The sequence below is a fragment of the Anser brachyrhynchus genome (assembly GCF_964034855.1).
Source record: "Anser brachyrhynchus genome assembly, chromosome: 8".
Lineage (NCBI taxonomy): Eukaryota > Metazoa > Chordata > Aves > Anseriformes > Anatidae > Anser > Anser brachyrhynchus.
This window is the reverse complement of record NC_137702.1, coordinates 481823-499739: the sequence shown is the minus strand read 5'-3', so window position 1 is coordinate 499739 and position 17917 is coordinate 481823. Positions and strand designations below refer to the sequence as shown.

General features: G+C 42.3%; 2 long non-coding RNA genes across 5 annotated transcripts in view; both read right to left on the bottom strand.

Annotated features, from left to right (window-relative positions):
* Positions 1-17917, bottom strand: part of LOC308199402 — a 68969-nt gene that overhangs the window by 37928 nt on the left and 13124 nt on the right. The gene's annotated exons all lie outside the window — the stretch shown is intronic.
* LOC308199405 lies at positions 10757-16933 on the bottom strand. The gene is made up of 3 exons (XR_013954618.1): positions 14598-16933; positions 13003-13454; positions 10757-12852 (listed from the first exon to the last, which is right to left on the bottom strand). It is a non-coding gene; the product is annotated as an uncharacterized lncRNA (long non-coding RNA).

Here is a 17917-nt window from a genome sequence, read left to right as displayed (position 1 = left end):
CCAGTGGAGCAACAAGAGTAGCAATGGCTATTGCTACTACTTTCTGGGGAGGGAGTAGACGTATGGGAAACCAACTAGCCCGTATACCCCTGTTGGACGTGCACTCATCATATCGTCTTCTAGTCACCCAGCCATGGAGGACATAGGCCTTGGAACTGCTAAAATTAAACAGGATTTTCTTTCTGGGTTGATGCTAAGCCCTGTGTATTACAGCAGAAGCTCCTAAGTTGTGTTCAGCTGTGAAATTCTAAGAGGTCACAATACGTATTGCCAGCTAGGTAAATATAATCTAAGTAAAATGTAGCAAATAAGTATTCTAACTATTCATCAGTCCAGCCTCTGCCGCAGAGACTACAGTTTTCTTTTATATAGTTTTAAGTCATGAGCTAATACACCGCAGAAATAATTTTGTCCACTGCCTGTTTGCAAGCAAGTCAGATAATGTTTCATATTTTTGTTGGCAACAAGATAAACATTTGAAATGAGTTCTAGCAAATATACTGTGGAATCTAAACCCTCATTTCATTTGCCATCAAAATTCTACAACACTTGACCAAAATTTTCTTCTCTTGGCAAGCACTCTTGCCAAGAAATTCATTAGCCAGAAACTGCAAAAAGGGAAGAAAAAAATCATTATAAGCGCAGGCAGAGTAAATTCATTTGCTGATTAACACAGGTGTTGCTTTCATTTTTCTTTTACAGTCTCAGTTATCATTGTCCATATACAGGACATGGTAACTATTTAACCACATAACCTTTAGTGTCACTTATAAACTGGACTTAAATCGTGGCCAGGTTCCATATTGATTAAGCCTGGTATGGCACTTTGCTGAAGAATGCAATTGTAACTCTCATTAAAAAATACTATTTAAAAATAAGAGGCATGACTTTTTTCTTATGTATTTCCCATGTGACTGGTTGGGTTTCTCTGTTCTCCCTGGTACCTGTCATTTCCCACAGGCACTCTCCCATGACATGCCTGGGCCCTCTCCGCAGCCGCTGCAGAGATGGGCCCTTTCCCAGGGCAGCTCAGCATGCCTGCAAGCTCCCATTTTAACTGCTCAGGAGTCACCCATCCTCCCATACAGCACGCACAGAGCTGCAGCCCCACTCCAGGCACCTGCATTGTGTCCCTGGAAGGAGTGAAGACACCATTCAGTTTGTAAGCATGGCAGTACAAACCTCACAGGTGCATTAGTAGATGAGGACATTGATGAGTTTGAGACTACGGGATCTGACAGGTTACCCTGTGCTGGGTGTTTGTGTAACACGAGCCCCTGGTGCAACTGGTGATAACTTGTCTGCATTGGAAGAACGCACCCTCCTCCAGAAAACACAGTCTGAACAGTCAATGCCATAAAGGAGGGAATATATGCACCATAGTCCCACACAGAGAAATACTTCTGAGAGCTATATTAAGCAGTGGAAACAGCTTCATGGCAGCAAATGCCCTGCAGACAAAACAAGGGCAACACTTCCACAGGTAAATGTGCTCATCCTCGAGAAGACGCTAAGAAAAAGGTAATCTAAATTAACAACAGCTGTGAATCTAAAGCAGATTACTTAAACCTCATTATAACTTTGTGTGGACAACATTATTCAGAAGTAAAATTCCCCTGATTGCATTGAATTTAATTCTTTAACAAATTATTATTGCAAACTGTCAGCTTTCAACCTTCTTTTGAGTGTGGACACGTACAATAGGCCGGAGGGGGACGCTGCAAACCACCATGCGGCTGCGGACATGCAGCTTCTCAGGTTTGGCGTGCAAGCAAACCCCAGGACTCCCTGAACCTGAAACAGGGACTGAAAAAGTGAAGGGAAAGCCACATTAATTCTGCCCAGGAAAGCTTATGCATTAAGTAATCTATGCTAAGTGTTTATTTGGACAATTTTTCCTCAGTACGCACCCAGACAAATGGCTGGTAACACAACATTATCAGTTTTCTTTGAAAAGCCAGCCAGGCCTATAGACAAATATTTTGTAAACTTCAGAAAAGCTTTGCAATTTACACTGTTATTTAAAAAAACCCTCCCAGACATGCAATTTAATGCTACATTCATAAATCTGATCTACAATTAAGAGGCACGTTTAAACACTGTGGATTAAAAGTCAATACACAAAGTATAGCACTGATAAGTCATTCTGCCTTAGCCATATTGTGCATCATTTTGGTAGGAAAAAAACACATACCATCTCTGCTGCTATTATTGCCACAGTTACGCTAACAATTTAAAGAATAATTTAAATTCTGGAAGTTGATTGAGTCACAGAAGAATTCTGGGTGATCACACAGAGATAAAATGAGCTGTAATCCCGGCTGGAGAGAATTAACTTTCTTAATGCCCCGATAGCTCCAGAACAGATGTCCCAAACAGTCTATCCCAGAACATCAGGCAGACACGAGTGCTGCTCAGGCCCTTTCCCACCAGCGGCAAATTTGCCCACGGCGTGGGGAAGGGCCTGGTTTGGGGCTGCCCCCAGCCCTCCCTGGCCCCTCTCCTCACACCCGCGGCTGCCATCCCGACCGGTCTGGGCCCACAGCTCCTCTCCCTGCTGGCTCCACGTCCCAGCTTCTCGGCCTCCCCTCCCACAGGGCACCCAGGGCCTGCCCACCCGTGAGCGGCGGCCTTGACCAGGGGCGACTCACCCGAAGCAGCCCCACACACAGCACCCCGCTGTCCCTTCCCTAGCTGTGCAGGCATGCTGCCCTGTGTTTGTGTTCAGCCCTTCACAGAGAAAGTTTCAAGCCCCAGGTGTTTACCACTCCTGAAACAAACACGCAAAATGAAACCCAGGGACCATCCTTGCAACCACCATCATTGGATAATTACAAAACAAACTAGGCAACAAAATAAATGAAGTTGGTAATTTATTATTGTTTTATTGCTTCATAAGTGTGCTGAAGAATGTAAATTGGGTGCTGTATTAAAAGTGACAGAAGTGCATTGAATCCCGAACTGAGAGCGTGATTTTACCAAGTTGTTTGTGCTCTTCAGCATCTAAAGACAGTGACAGGGAGGGTGGAAGCAGCAACGCAGAGGTGCCAGGAGCTGCTGTGCACAACCAGATTACACACAGGAACGTAATTCGAGCGTGCGAGCTCTTAGACCTACTCTGAGAAACATCACCAGCAGAACGCTTGATGGGGTTGAGGAACGGGTGGCTCAGCTCTTGAAAAGCATCAGAAGAAATAGGCATATGGACAAAAACATGACCACTGGCAGGGCGCAGGACATGAGGAGAGTGATGGTGACCAAGAAGACCAGGGAGCCTGGAGAGTGACACCAGGGAGCTGTCTGTCGGAAACAGCAAGATCCGATGCTCCAGGCACTTCTTGTTTAGTAAGGCTTGTTCCTCCTGAAGGGTTTACTTCAGGGTGATCTTGCATTATAAGGCAGGATTACCCTGGCTGCCTGAATTCTGCCAAGTACAAAGCACAGTTTATGAATTATTGAACTCTTCATTTTCTATGCGCACTCTGGGAAATGGCAAGGCTGCATGTTAAGAGGACAACCTGCCGATTATTCAATTTTTATGGCTTTATTAACATGGCATATCAAGTATACACACATCAACAGCACAGAAAAAAAAAAATGTTTGCTTTAGACTCAAGTATTATGCAAAGCAAATAAATTATTACAAAAAGGGTTCCCCCCAATTTGTTAAGCAGGTTCAATTATCGTGCCACTTAACCTGACTATTTTAATGTTCATCTCCTTCTCACTCCATGTGAAAGCTTTATTACCAGCAGTATAATCATTTAAAAAATAAGCTAAAGCCTTAGACTGCTGAAGAGTTTGGGTTTTAGAGCTTAACTCAAGGTGCATAGCAAGAATTACTGAATCAGAAGAAAGTTGGCACGTACTGTGCCTGCTGTTGAATACATCTCTGATATCGTTGCAGGGAACAGAGAAAACAATCCCTTGTTATAATTAAAGGCAAAAGTGTGAACGTAGCTCCTCTGATGCCAGCATGAAACAAAGGTTCAGCAGTTACCTGTGTTCCTTATCACCAGGCAGACAAATTAATAAGATATTACATTTGTTTGTTTGTATTTGCCTCTATCAATCATACATATCTGCATGGGTAGTAGAAAATATGACCAAATCTAGTATCTGTCCAGATCAAACAATTTTTTACACACTCTTTGAGTTACTTACTCAGCAAGAAGATAGACTGTGTTAAAGTCAAGTACTTCAACTAAACTGCAGCAAAGTGGGGTTTGTATACAATACCACATAGCAGGCTTCATTGCCTGCACTTCATAAGCTGCTTCTAGGTGTCTGTTCAGACTGACCAACTAGTGGTTTTTATTATCTATTTGATAATCAAACAAATCAAATATAAAAAGCTCTTTGCTAAGACTAGTTTGGAATGACCACTACATTGTGTTCTACATAAAGCAACTTCATGAAAGATCTTCATGAAACCTATTAAAGTAGAATCAAAATTTAAATACAACTTCGTGTCGTGACTTCCTTGCTGTTTGATTCTCTTATAGACCTGATTCTTCCAAACATTTAAACAGGCCTGTAGTGAAGTGCATTCAAAGAAAATAATTATGTAATCATTTAAGTTAGAAAAGACCTTCAAGATCATCAAGTCCAAACACCAACCTCTCCTACCGAGTTCCGTAACTAAACCATGCTCCTTAGTGCCATGTCCATGCATTTCTTAATTGCCTAAACAATTAAAAAAAAAAAAACTTAAAAGACTAAATCCCAACTCCATCAGCCACTCCTCATAACACATATTTTCTAGTTTTTTCACCAGCATAGCTGCTTTTCTCCTCACACATTCAAGCAATTCAACATCCTTCCTTCCGTGAGGGGGCCAAAAACAAACAGTATTTGAGGCGTGGTCTCAGCAGTGCCACACAGAAATGATCAATCACTTCCCTAGCCTTGCTGGACACACTATTCCTAAGGCAGGCCAGAATGGCATTGGCCTTCTTGGCCACCTGGGCACCCTGCTGTCCCATGTTCAGACAGCTGTCAACCAGCACACCCAGGGCCTTTTCTGCCAGGAAACTTTCCAGCCACTCTTCCCCAAGTTGATGCTACTGCATGGGGTTGTTATGACCCTTACGACCCCAGTGCAGAACCCAGCGCTTACCTTTGTTGAATGTCATGCGATTGGACTTGGCCCATTGATCCAGCCTATCCAGATCCCTCTGCAAAGCCTTCCTACCCAGATTGACAGTCCCAGGTAACTTGGTATCGTTTGCAGTCTTACTGAGGGTACACTTGATCCCTTCATGCAGATCATCAATAAAAATGTTAAATAAAGCTGGCCCCAATACTATAAGCCCCGGGGGACACTACTGGTGACCAGTCACCAACTGGATTAACTCTGTTCACTGACTTTCTGAGCTCAGCCATCTAGCCAGTTCTTCACCCAGAGAACAGTACGTTTGTCCAAATCATGAGCAGCCAGTTTCTCCAGGAGAATACTGGGGGAAATCAGGAAGGTACTGAAGGACAGAACTAATTTTCAACATGTAGACACTGTTGACATACATGGGATTACTTGTGTACATGTTAATCGTGCCAGTAGGAATCCTGATGAATCAGTCAATACACTGTGAATCCCAGCTGCACAAATCAGGTATGTGCCAAGAATGCTTCTGAAAAAAGACGTTTTAGCATCTGTTTAATTCTAATGAGGTACTGCAAGCTTTGTTGAAATAAGACCTATGTAAGACAGATGCAAACTTTTTTAAATTTGAAAGGAAAATATACTTAACAAAATATATAAAGATGGCATCAGGAGTTAGTAAAACTATTCTTATAAAATACAACTATTCAGTATACTTATTCAATCATATTCTTTGTCATTTATCTGTCTTTACATATGTAGAAGAGAAAGATCTACTTCTATTTGCTAGATGCTTAGCTTTTTGAAAGAGTAGCATAATAACTGAATTGATAAGTAATGAAAGCACTAACTGTCATATAAAGATTATGACTCTAGTGCTTGGTAGTGCAATTAAATTTAATGTTTGTTTCTCTGTCTCTGTGAATAACGATAAGATTTCCCTTGTGACTATCTAGGCAGCTGACTGATAACATTAGGACAACTGCTCTGGTTAGCCAGTGCAATTCGTTACTAACCATGTCATTAAAACTAAGTTCTGCAATTACCCTAAGTGACCGTAAGTGGTAAGCAAGAAGATAGTATTTAAGTGTAATTACCTATACAATATACCTGCAAAAAATAAAATAAAATACAAAATAAAATACAAAATAAAATACAAAATAAAATAAATTATTCCCAAATCTGGTCACCCCTTAAAAAAAAAAAAAGCACAACTCAATAATACTGAGAAGTGAAGTTGTATCCATTTTTTTTGTTTTGTTTTCTATTACATGCTGTAATACTGGTATGATTAGATTCAGATATCAATTTATAATCCTCATTTTTTAATAAAACAGCTAGAAATACATTAATAACAAGTGAAAATCAATCAACATCAGAAATGGTCTCTGAAGAAAGGGTAAATTGAGAAACAAAACTTGGCATTTACAACAAATAGTTCTTGAGGGAGAAACATTATGTCTGATATATGTCAACTATTATCTAATTAAATAAAGGAAAACGTTCTGGTGGCAAGTCATCAAGAACCCTAAAAATCACACTTGTTCTTCAGGAATGCTTATTAGTAATAATGGCAGTATTGTTTCAGAGTAATGTGCATGTTCTTACAGAGAAGTCAACACTATTCAATAAAACCCACTTTTAGAGACAGCAAACATCTCACAGTAGAGCAGAATTTGAAGACTTCGGGACTGCGTAACTTTAATGTGTAAATTTAATGCAGATCATTTACCTAGCTCATACTGGAATTTTTTTGTGGAATATATTGCTCACCGTTTTCTCCCACTACTTGACCAGCCTCAGTGGTGTCTCAGGTGTCTGACCCACATTCAGTAATAACAGTAATGATCACCCTGTCTTCTGCTCATATAAACTAAGTTCCTCCATTTTACACAATATTGTCATGACTACCCTGGCTGCAGTTGCTGCTAATGAGAAATTAGTGATGCCCTAACAATAGGAGAAAGCTGAACATATTTAAGTCAGGTCAGCTCTAATTGCACTGGGTTAATCACTGGGATCCTCCTCCAAGCAAAGCCCAGTTTCCATCGTGCACCCTGCATGTCCATTTCTTTGCCCGCATAGGCAGGGCTGCTGCTGCATTTGGCAGACACCAGGTCCAGGCATGCTGGAGGTTCTGGAAGTCAGATGGCTTTAATGCTGCACCCATCAGGTCTCCTGAGTCCAAGCTTATAATTTTCCTTCATTTTTACCATTACAATCATCCAGGCATTACAGCAACAAAACTCTCTGTTGTTCAAAACAAAGTTCAGCCCTGCAACACCTACCAAATTTATTGAAGGCTTCCTCAATCACCTGAATTCTTGGTGATTTGAACTTATTTAATGCCCCCCAGGAGATTCAGTTAGTCAAGGTTGTACAATATGTGATATACAGGATGTGACTGATGTTAAATTGACTACAAGATAATTAGATGCTAATGTCACCGTTGTGTCAGGATGACATGAATGTCACTACCACAGCTGTGTAATTTGAGTGACTACAATGTCACCCTGAAGCTTATTTAATGCACTCCAATTGTGGTACCAATGACATGTTTGCAGTATTGCCCTATCTGTAGGGTGTGCTATTTGGGTGTAGGCAGACACTACAGTACAGCTGCTTACAAGCACATAGTAACATAACACTGCTTCACCTACGGTCGTTGAAAAGCATGCAACCAAAGAAGCAAGAATGAACTGAAATAACGTTCTTCACCTTCAGCTCAGCTCCCACCTAACGCATCTTTCCCATAGACCCACACATGGAAATGCTTTTCTCTATTCTCCAAGATGTGGAAAATGTCTTGGACATTCAGAATCTGATAATCCTGAGTAAATGACTACAGTCCATGTAAGAAGAGAAGATAGATGAAGTGTAGGCAGATTTTTGTAGCTTTTCTCTTCCTGAGTTACCATGGACAGCCCTGGAGGAGCACATTGTCCTATGCCAGCAGTCCTTGGTGGGTGATCTAGGATCACAGACAGGTTCCTCCCAAAGCATGTCTCTGTACTAAGTTTTTGGTCAGGAAGAAGCTTGCCCCCAAATGCTCATGGGGTAGGCACAGGGTTTTCTGCTCAGTACCAGCTCCTTGGCTGTGCAGACCTGGCCTTTGCTAATGCATGATGCACCAGCAACACAAGTCACCAGCAGTATAAGTAGGGGGGGGAAAACAATTTGGAAAGGATTTGTTCAAACCCTTTGAACATACCACTTTAGAAGAATGAATTAGGAGAAACTATGTAAATCCTGATTTATTTATACTTTTTTTTTCTCAATTTAATGAAGCATAGGTTTTAATGAAGAAATTGAAGGATTAGGGGGATGGGGGAAGAAGGGGCTTAAGGGCCACCAACAAGTAAGCGTAACATGTCATGTTGAATGTGTCAACAGATTATCATAAACAGAGCTGCATTTCACAAGACTACACTTAGCAGTTATCTCCTCTCCTCCAGTTTTTCAGCTCAATAATCAATATCTAATCAGGTGTGAATCATAATATTATACAAAGGATAAGAAATTCTGTTCCTTTAAAGGTATAGGATTCCTACTTCTGATATTAAAGTAACAATATTTACACTGATCCACAAAAGAAAAGTATTTGTGAACTGAAAAAACATCACTCATACCTGAAGCATTCAAAGCTCTCCTGTGACTCTTTCCCACCTCCTTTTCTTTTGCTAATTATACTCATGGGTCTCCTCCTGCTCCCCACCTCCTCCTGCACAGGTCAGCCTTCCTTCCCTCTCCTTTTCCAGCCCCTTCTCTCCAGCCTTGCAGAAGCAAAGGTCTATATGAATGTGCCTTGGATGGCCATACTGTAATCCCCATCCTGGCCCGGAGCTACTAGTTGTCCCTTCACTTTTCAGTTACACACTAATCTGCAATACTTTCCTACAATGCCTATTTAAAAACTACACAAGCACAGAAATGGTGCAAGCCATACCCAAACCCAAAATTGCCCTGCCTGATGCAGGTCTTGTCCATGCAACTCCACTTCTAAGGCTTGTTTTCTGAACTGTCTCCAAGGCAAGATACTTGGACATTTTGCAGTGTGTATTTTCCCTGACCATTCCTTCCACCAGGGCCTCTTCTCTGGGTGGCAGGGAATAATCACACTCACAGAATCATTCAGGTTGGAAAAGACCTCTAAGATCATCTAGTCCAACCTTTAACCTAGTACTAAAGTCCATTATTAAACCATGCTACTAAGTTCTAAATCTATGTATTTCTTGAAGACCTCCAGGGATGGTGACTCAATGACTTCCCTGGGCAGCCCATTCCAATACCACACAACCCTTTCAGTAAAGAAATTTCTCCTGATAGCCAACCTAAACCTCCCCTGGCACAACTTGAGGCCATTTCCCTTCATCTTACCACTTGATGCTTGGGAGAACAGCACAATCCCCACCTCGCTACAACCTCCTTTAAGGTCACTGTAAAGTACCATAACGTAATATCATTTCTTGTGTACACATCTCTCTCCAACGACTTCAGTCAAGCCACACAAGACTTGTGGGTGCTAAAATACTGACCGCACCAGGGAGGGAAACGTGGAAGTCCAAATAGCAAAGTATGACAGAAGAAAGGCAGTTTACAAGGAATTGCGCTGCACCAGGAAGAAATTCATGTGGATAATTGCATATCCAAGCTCCTCGACCTCAGCGAAGTGTTTGTGACAAAATGCCCTCTGCAGCATGAGGACTGAGCAGCACTTGCTTTCATTCCAGGCAATATAACGAGAGGGTACATGAGACGTCAGCACCCACTACACATACATCTCTTCTGTTTTTATGAGATCTGGTATGTAAAACCTGCTCTCTTCTGCACAACAAAACAGAATTTATTTTAATCTCAGTTGGATCTTATCAGACATACTGTACCTATCATCTCTTTGACACAAAAATCAGAGATAAAACTCAAAATAAAAAGAGATGGGCATAAAATGAATAAGGAAAAGGATATTTATAAAGATATGAAATTTAAGTGCACAAATGTAATTCAACCCTCCCTTTTTTTTTTTTAAAGTTGTTGTAGCCAGATGTCAGCCACTCAGAAGAAATACAATCAGGAGTAGCTCTATAGTCTACAATAAAAACATTCCTACCTATCCTAGCTTTGAATTTAATTAAGAAGACAACATTACTCTTTTCATTTTAATTACATTCTGAAAACTGTCTTTGTTAGGTATCTAGAAGTACAGACAATCTAGGTCTTAATAAATATATTCGTCCATGGTTTGTGAGATCCAGGCATGTATATTTGAAGCTTAAATGCCTTGTATTGGGAACTGTATGGAAAACCTGATATTGAAAGTTAAGCTCATGAGGCATCAATCACTGAATGCTAAGCAGCAGAAGTCAAGAAAATTAACTTTTTCTTTTTTTGGAGCTATGTCAGAGGTTGAGCTCCAATCGTCATGCCAACACCACTTTCATGAATACTCACCCAGTGAGGTACTAAATGCACTGCTACATGGACACGCACTGCCATGAGGAGAGCCATATTGCAGCAGAGTTTTATGGGGCTCCACAAGGGGACACCCCTGGCCACGCACATCCCACCCCTGAGCAGGAGCCACGTGGGATGGGGGAGAACACATCCGACAACCGCTGTTTCCCTCAGCCAGGCCAGAAAGAAATAAGGTAACTTACAGTACAGCACTACCATCCCATTCGCCAAGAGGCACGCTGCAACCCCAGCACCGCCAAGCTGCCACCTCCCATGGGTCTGTCCCCACGCAGCAGCAGCCCCCCGCAGGCACGCACTGCAGCAAGGCCAGCACATCCCCAGGCAGCAGGCAGAACGGTCCTGCGGGGCCGAGCGCCCAGGACTGGAGTGGTGCAGCCATGTCCACCAAGGTCCTCGAGACAAAAAAGCCAGACCTTCTAAGTCTGCCAGCTTCTGCTTAAACAGCAGCAACTCTGGGGACGCATCCTATGCCAGTAAACAATATTCATATATGCAAGTGACCAGTTAGGTGTATAATTGCCCCTTTATATTCATTCTCAGTTGGAACTTTTGAGTGCTGGGCATGTTCAGAAGCTTGACACTAAAACATGCAGAGTGGTACATTAAGGCATCAAAAAGGGTAAATTAAAAGTCATTGCCATGGCTACATGACAACTTATTTTGCAGTATAATATGTTCTATGAAATATGTATGATCCTATTTAATATATACCATTTGTTTTTAGCATTTCATTTCTGATAATAGCCTTTTAATGATAATCACAGTCTTTTAATGATTGTAATAATTAAACTCTTATAAATCAAGATGTTTTATGTTAAATACACTGAAATCCTCTAAAAATATTTATTTTTTCCCTGCACTTTAAAAGATGCTTTGCTCCATTGCACTGTCTGGAATCTGTTTAGAGCAGCATTCAAAAGTCTTCCTGGAGCCTCATTTCCTTCCCCCAGCTGTGAAGGGCTCCTTATACCTGTTTCTTCTTTCCTTAAGGATGTAATAAAGAAGGCAAAATCAAGCATCCATTGTTTTCATTTCAAGTGTCATCAATCATTCTTCATCTTTTTATTAACCACAAATCAGTGAAGAACTAAATGTTGGCAATGAACTTGTAAACAAAGAGCTCAGGACAACAACACAACGCTGTCTCCAGACAGCTAGAGACACCACTTGTTCTCCCCCAAACAATCAATATTTATTTTTATAGATTTTACTTTTTTCTTTCAGAGCTAATATTTGATAGCTAAGTGACTTAAAACTTTCCAATTCTTCGAAAAATCCACATCCTTTCAGTCTTGTTAAAAAAATATTGACAACTTTCAGTAAGGTAATGTATCCAGAGGGGAATCTCATAATTCATTTGATCTTGCAGTGCCCCATATTACATAGGAAGGTTTAATTATACATCTTACACTTACTCACTCTTTTTGACATAGTTTCATTAGATTTTTATTAAAGACAGAGCTAGGAAAATAGAGCACTATTAATACCGTTATTTATAATGCTTTACCTTGTTAAAAAAAAAAGCAAAGAAGTGCAGTGAAAGTGCTTCTATATATCTTCCCAGGCAGATCTGCCCTGTTGGTTATGCAAGGGCAAGATTTTTCTCCAAATAGGGGATTCACCAAGAAGTTGGAGATGGGCTTGACTGAGACTGTGTATGAATTTGGGTCACACTCAGGGACTAATTTCATCAGAAGAAACATCAGCATTTGGCTAAGTTGATGTTTTCCACCCACCCAGTTTCCTACATGTTTTTTGAAAGCAGGCACTTGATTATCTTAAATATTTCCATCCGTCTTTCAAGCTTAGTTTGGCTTATCCAAGAGGTTTCAAAGATCTTTGGAAAAGACATACATGAATAGAATGCATCACTGTTTAAGTCTCATTCTCTTGGGAATTCACCTTACAGAAATGAATGCATAAACTCATTCTTACAAGTTCTTGGTGCATAATGAAGTGCCTTCAGATACCCAGAAGGCTACTGAGCTAGGTCTCAGACTGAAACTCCGCAAGTCCCATATCAACACGTTCACCATTTGTCAAGATTTGTAGAAAAAGCAGAACACCTTTGAGCTGTGGGCTTCAAACGGGACTGGGGCACACTGAGCATCCCATAGAGACCCACAGAAAACAAGCGACTGCCTGCTCAAACGGTGTTAAGGTAGTAAAGGTGAGGCTATTCTATTTTATTGCTCCACAGCAGTTTTCATGACACTTAATGAGTGGTGCTTCAGTCTCCAAGAAGAGGTCTCTTAATATCTTCATTAGTCAGAAAGAGTCTGAAGGGAGAAAAGGAGGATTTTCAAGGTCCTAACATGAACCCCAGGATAAATGAACACTTAAATGACAGTTTGGCCCATTGCTTTTGTGCCCCTTTGCTAAAGCTTTCCTTCTGTGGCCTTGACAAAACAGCAATTTGATTGACTTACCAGCATCAGCTTCTCCTCTCAGCTGCAGCTCCCATTTTCAGCTGTCTTCTGCTCACACTCATAAATGGTCATAGCATTACAAGGTGGCATGGAAGCTGACATCCCTGTCCAGGCTGGCAGGGAGCTAACCCAGATGTAAGGATAGTTGTATTTGAAATAGATGATACTAAACCAGATTTGAGAGCTGATAGCACTCCCGATAGCATAAGGTTAGTCGGGTCAGGTCTGAGACTACCACACCTCGCACACAGAGCTCAGCTGTAGCTCTGTAAAGCATCACAACACAACTGTCAAGTGACACAGCGCAACTGTAAGCAGCCAGCAGGGTTTTAAATCACATTACACTGAGCAGTGGCACATCTTCATCCAGGTGATGACTCAACCACGGAGCAGACAGCACTACCGGAGTGGTGTTTTCTCTGATGTTTTCCAGCAGTATATACACAGTACTTCTGGAAGAGACGTGGAAGAAGAGGTAAGCTACCTGCACCTGGCTGATGGCCAAGCCTAAGGAACAAGACTGTCTCCCAAGGGGACAACGAGCACTGCAGCTCTCTGTGTGCACATGGAAGACACAGCACCTCACAGGCTGCCATGGCTGGTGCTGGTGCTGTGCCATGCCTCTTGCCTCCTTTCCTGCCTGTGCCCCCAGCATGGCCAGACCCTGTCCTGCACACCCATGACAGGAGGGTGACAGTGTCAGAAGAGGTAACTCTGCCCGGCCTGAAAATGAAGTATTTGGTCGAAGTATGAATCCATTATCATTCATCCAGATACTTTAACATTTTCAATGAATAAAAAAACTCAATTTAAGCAATAATTATAGTAGATCCCCTCTCTATAGTAACAATGAAAAGTACATTATCACCACCGCTTGTGGCAACAACTTGAACTAAAATGGGTTAGAGGGGAAAAAATAATTAGAATGAGACATGCACGCCTGACTCTGAAAGAAAGATTGTTTATGTCTAATACATTAGAGAAATTGCTCAAGAAGAGTTCAGCAAGAACCTGGCTTATCTGTCACATACAGGACACTGCATGCTGGCTCCACAGGTTGCAGCAGCCCAACGGGCAAGAACCGATGCCAGCTGCCAGCAGGAGGTCCTGACAGCATGTGGGCAACATCCCCTGCAGACAGGTATGTAAAATACACCTTACAGCTTTATCTCTAAGAGGCTCTGGAAAAATAGAGATGGAGAAGAGCAAGAGCATCATCTAGCATACCACCTGCCTCAGGAGAATTGCTCCATGCTGTTCACCATTGTAAACAGTAATGTAAGGCAGCATTGCTTATCGGGAGCTGGACCACGTGTCCCTGCATTCACGCTGCGGCTGTGGGCACACCAAATCGCTCAGACTTTAACACTATAATGGACCACTCATTTCATTCTGTTCATGCAGCAGTAAGTGGGCAGGACACACTGTAGCACCCTGGCCTCCTTCCAAGTGCAGAGCTATCAGAATCCAACCAGGAATACAACAAACGAGAGGGGAAGGCAGCTCTTGTGCACCTATGTGTACACACACCTGTGTGGGCATATATACCTATATACTTGTATGCATTACATACTTGTTTTGGTGTGCATACTTACCTGCTTCATATACACAAGACATCTCAAAGCACCTCCAGTCAGCAAAGAACCCTCCTGCCTGTAGCCATACTCTGCCCCATGGTAGCAGAGAATGGATGAAGAGCAAAAGAGTTAAATTAATTGGATGGTCTTTGGTAACATCTATTGATACTCGACTTTATATCTATGCTTGAAGCCAGAGGGGAAGGAACAAGTGACAACAGCACAGTTCACAGCCACCCTCTTCTCATCACGGCCCTTGGCTGCACGAAGTTACCCACAGACCTCGCCATCTCTGGACATCAGTGGGGTGATGGCTGACATGATCACATACATGTGTCAGCCACTGCAAGGTGATTGTGCACATGGAAGGATCAACCTTTTTCCACCTCCACGAAAGCAGCGTAGGCCACGCTCCGTGCCATAAGCAGAGCTCCCACATCTGCTGCGCTACGTGACTCAGGCCAGCTCCCACCTCTCCCACTGCTGCCCCACCAGCAGGGTGAGCTTGCTCACTGCCTGCTTTTACACACGGATGGGAAGGGGCTGCATAGATGGCACTGGCAGGTGGTGGTAGTAGTATAAAGCAAGGGTTTTTAACTAAGGCAAGGCTTTCACAAAAGAAGCTGCCAATCAGCCCACTCTGGGGGCAGCACTGACCAGCTCCAAAACAAGAAAAAAGAAAAAAAAAGAAAGAAAAAAGGAAAAAAAATCTGTTTCCTTTCTTTCCCTATCTTTGAAGGTAAAGTCCCCAAAACACATCAGTGCAAACAGTTGAAGGATAATGTACGTATAATAAATAAGTGCAAAAGCAGCAAAAGCTATGTATTAAAGAAAAAAAAAAAAAAAAGATATTGCAAAGGTAGAAGGAAAGTACTGGCAATAAACAGAAAGAAATATTGAAACTACAGTCAGGAGTAGTACAAAAAATTATGTCCCCCTGCATTAGCATCACGTTTTGCTAAGTATACCTAGAAGACACAAGATTTTGTTACAAAAGCTGATATTTGCACACAATCCTGAGGTCAGGAGACCTCCGCAGGGCCAAATGCCCGCAGCGGTGTGAGGAACCATCCCTGCCCCGTGGATCCCTCGGCTGAGCCGTCGCCGGCCACCCTGCACCAGAGGGCATCTCCCACTGCAGGCAGCAAGAGGGCCATGTCCACAGACCGACAGGGAGCATCCTCTGGCATTTCTATGTGGAGCTGCAACATGGGCTGCATCAAAAAATAATATTTCAAGGCACACTTGCTTTTCAATAGCTTGAATCAAATCCTTGTTTTAGCATTAATTCTAGACTAAACTATGGATCACAGGCCTTAATTTTCCGGGGGGGGAGGGAAATAGCGCCACACCCCTGCTTTTCTCATTTGCGTTTCAGGCCTGAAAAAAATACCCTACAGTCAAACAGGCTTTCTTCCAATTACTTCACTAAAATTTTTCTATTGAACTCCTGCAGTGTGCTTCTCAACAACTTCTAAAAGGATTTATTAGCATTAAGATCAATAGTTATCAAATATTTCCTGATTATATCAAAAATAGATGCTTGTAAACAACATCGTAAGAGTACATTTTGAACTTTTGTAAGCATTTCTTTCATTTTCCTAATGATTTTACATTCATTTATTTTAAACACTGAATATATGCTGCCATCTACTGGAATGATAAGTTAAATGATACATTAAGCAAAATTTAAATGTTTTTTCTCCAGAAAACTTGAGAGTATCAACCTCACTTCCCTGCAGTTGCTCTGGTTAATTCTAAGGGACTGACTATCACTTAACAAACATGTATAGAAAGACTAGGCTTAAAACAGTGGGAAAAAAGCAAAAACGGTGCAAAAAAAATCCTAATACTCCTTAAGGGTTTGATCTCCTTATACAAGGGGCAAAACTTACCTCTAACTCACTGCACCTTCTGCAAGTTTACTTGTCTTCTTCGAAGCCAATTAGTAAATTGCACTTTTTTTTCCTGGACTACATATTTAGGCTTTTAGTAAGTAAAGCACTAGGTGGGATACAAACTTTACAATTGACAAGGACTTGTCCCTGCAGCTCAGCATCGAAGCCAATGCCCTGCCCGCTCCATCCTGATGTACTCACCTCACTGGCACCCCCACACCGGGTCCAGAAAGGGCTCCCAGGGCACGGAGCGGCGTGTGCTCACCACGGCCTAACACCCTTTTAAAAAGGGAATTATTTTTGCAACATTGGACAACGAGAACAAATTAGTCATGATTTAGCTTTAAAATATTGTTACCAGGTAACTTGATTTACCAAGAAGAGGAAAACAAACCGTTGTCTGAACAATTCAAGGAAAAATATTACCAGGAAAATTACCAGAAACAAGCAGCTATTAATTAGTAAAGTACAATATTTAATTACCTCTGTATATTGAGGGTTCTATAGAGCTCAGTCTTGACCACCCTGTACTTTTCAGTTCCTGTCCCTCCACTGATAACTCGTTGGACAATGTGCAGTCTGACCTACGCACTACATGAATGCCAACCTGGGGGAAAGGGCAGGGCCTGACCCCGGGGGGGTGCAGCCTGGGGCCCCTGGGGAGCAGGCACATACCGGCACCGATGAGGGCGTTGGGTGAAGCTGAAGAGCACAGCCCCAGGAGCTCACCTGTACTGTCTCTCCAGCAACTACAGCTTTGCATCCGTGACAGGGGCATGCTGTGCCCCAGATTTCAGAGAAAAAAGTGTAGCTTACGTTGTCAGTCTCGCTTAGACTTACGAAGGGGCCTTCAGAGAAAATACATCCTGAGCGCCACAGTGCGGTCCTCCCCTACCTGCCCATCTGTGGGCTCACCGCCATTCCCTCTAAATAAGCACAGTTATGACCAAAAAGCATTTCTCAGCCAAACACTGACATAACGCCTTACCTTCTTTCAAGGATGCGCTTCTACACTGCCTGAAGAACAGTAAAACTTAACCTGTGTCCTATTCACCCCCCACATAGCTGGCCAGGCCTGAGCCACCCACCCACAGCGCTGCCTAGCCTTTCCCCACGTGCATGCAGATTTCTTTGTACCCCAGACTATAGCAAATGAGCTCCTGGACTGGCTGCCAGCTGGAATTGGTACAACAGCCCTACCTTGCTCATCAAGTTTTCAACATCTGATATTTTGTCACCACCAGGAGATCAGAGCTAATGCCAAGACCTGAGATGCCAAATTGGCCTGGTGCAGGATGCACAGGGAGAAAAGTTTTAATGGCTTACACTACCAAATGTCAGAATGAAAAAAAAAAAAAAAGACTTAGTGTTACTCTTTATTTTTCAGTGAAAAATAAGTTTGTGTATCCTTCATCAAGCTGTAAGTAACTTTGCAGAACT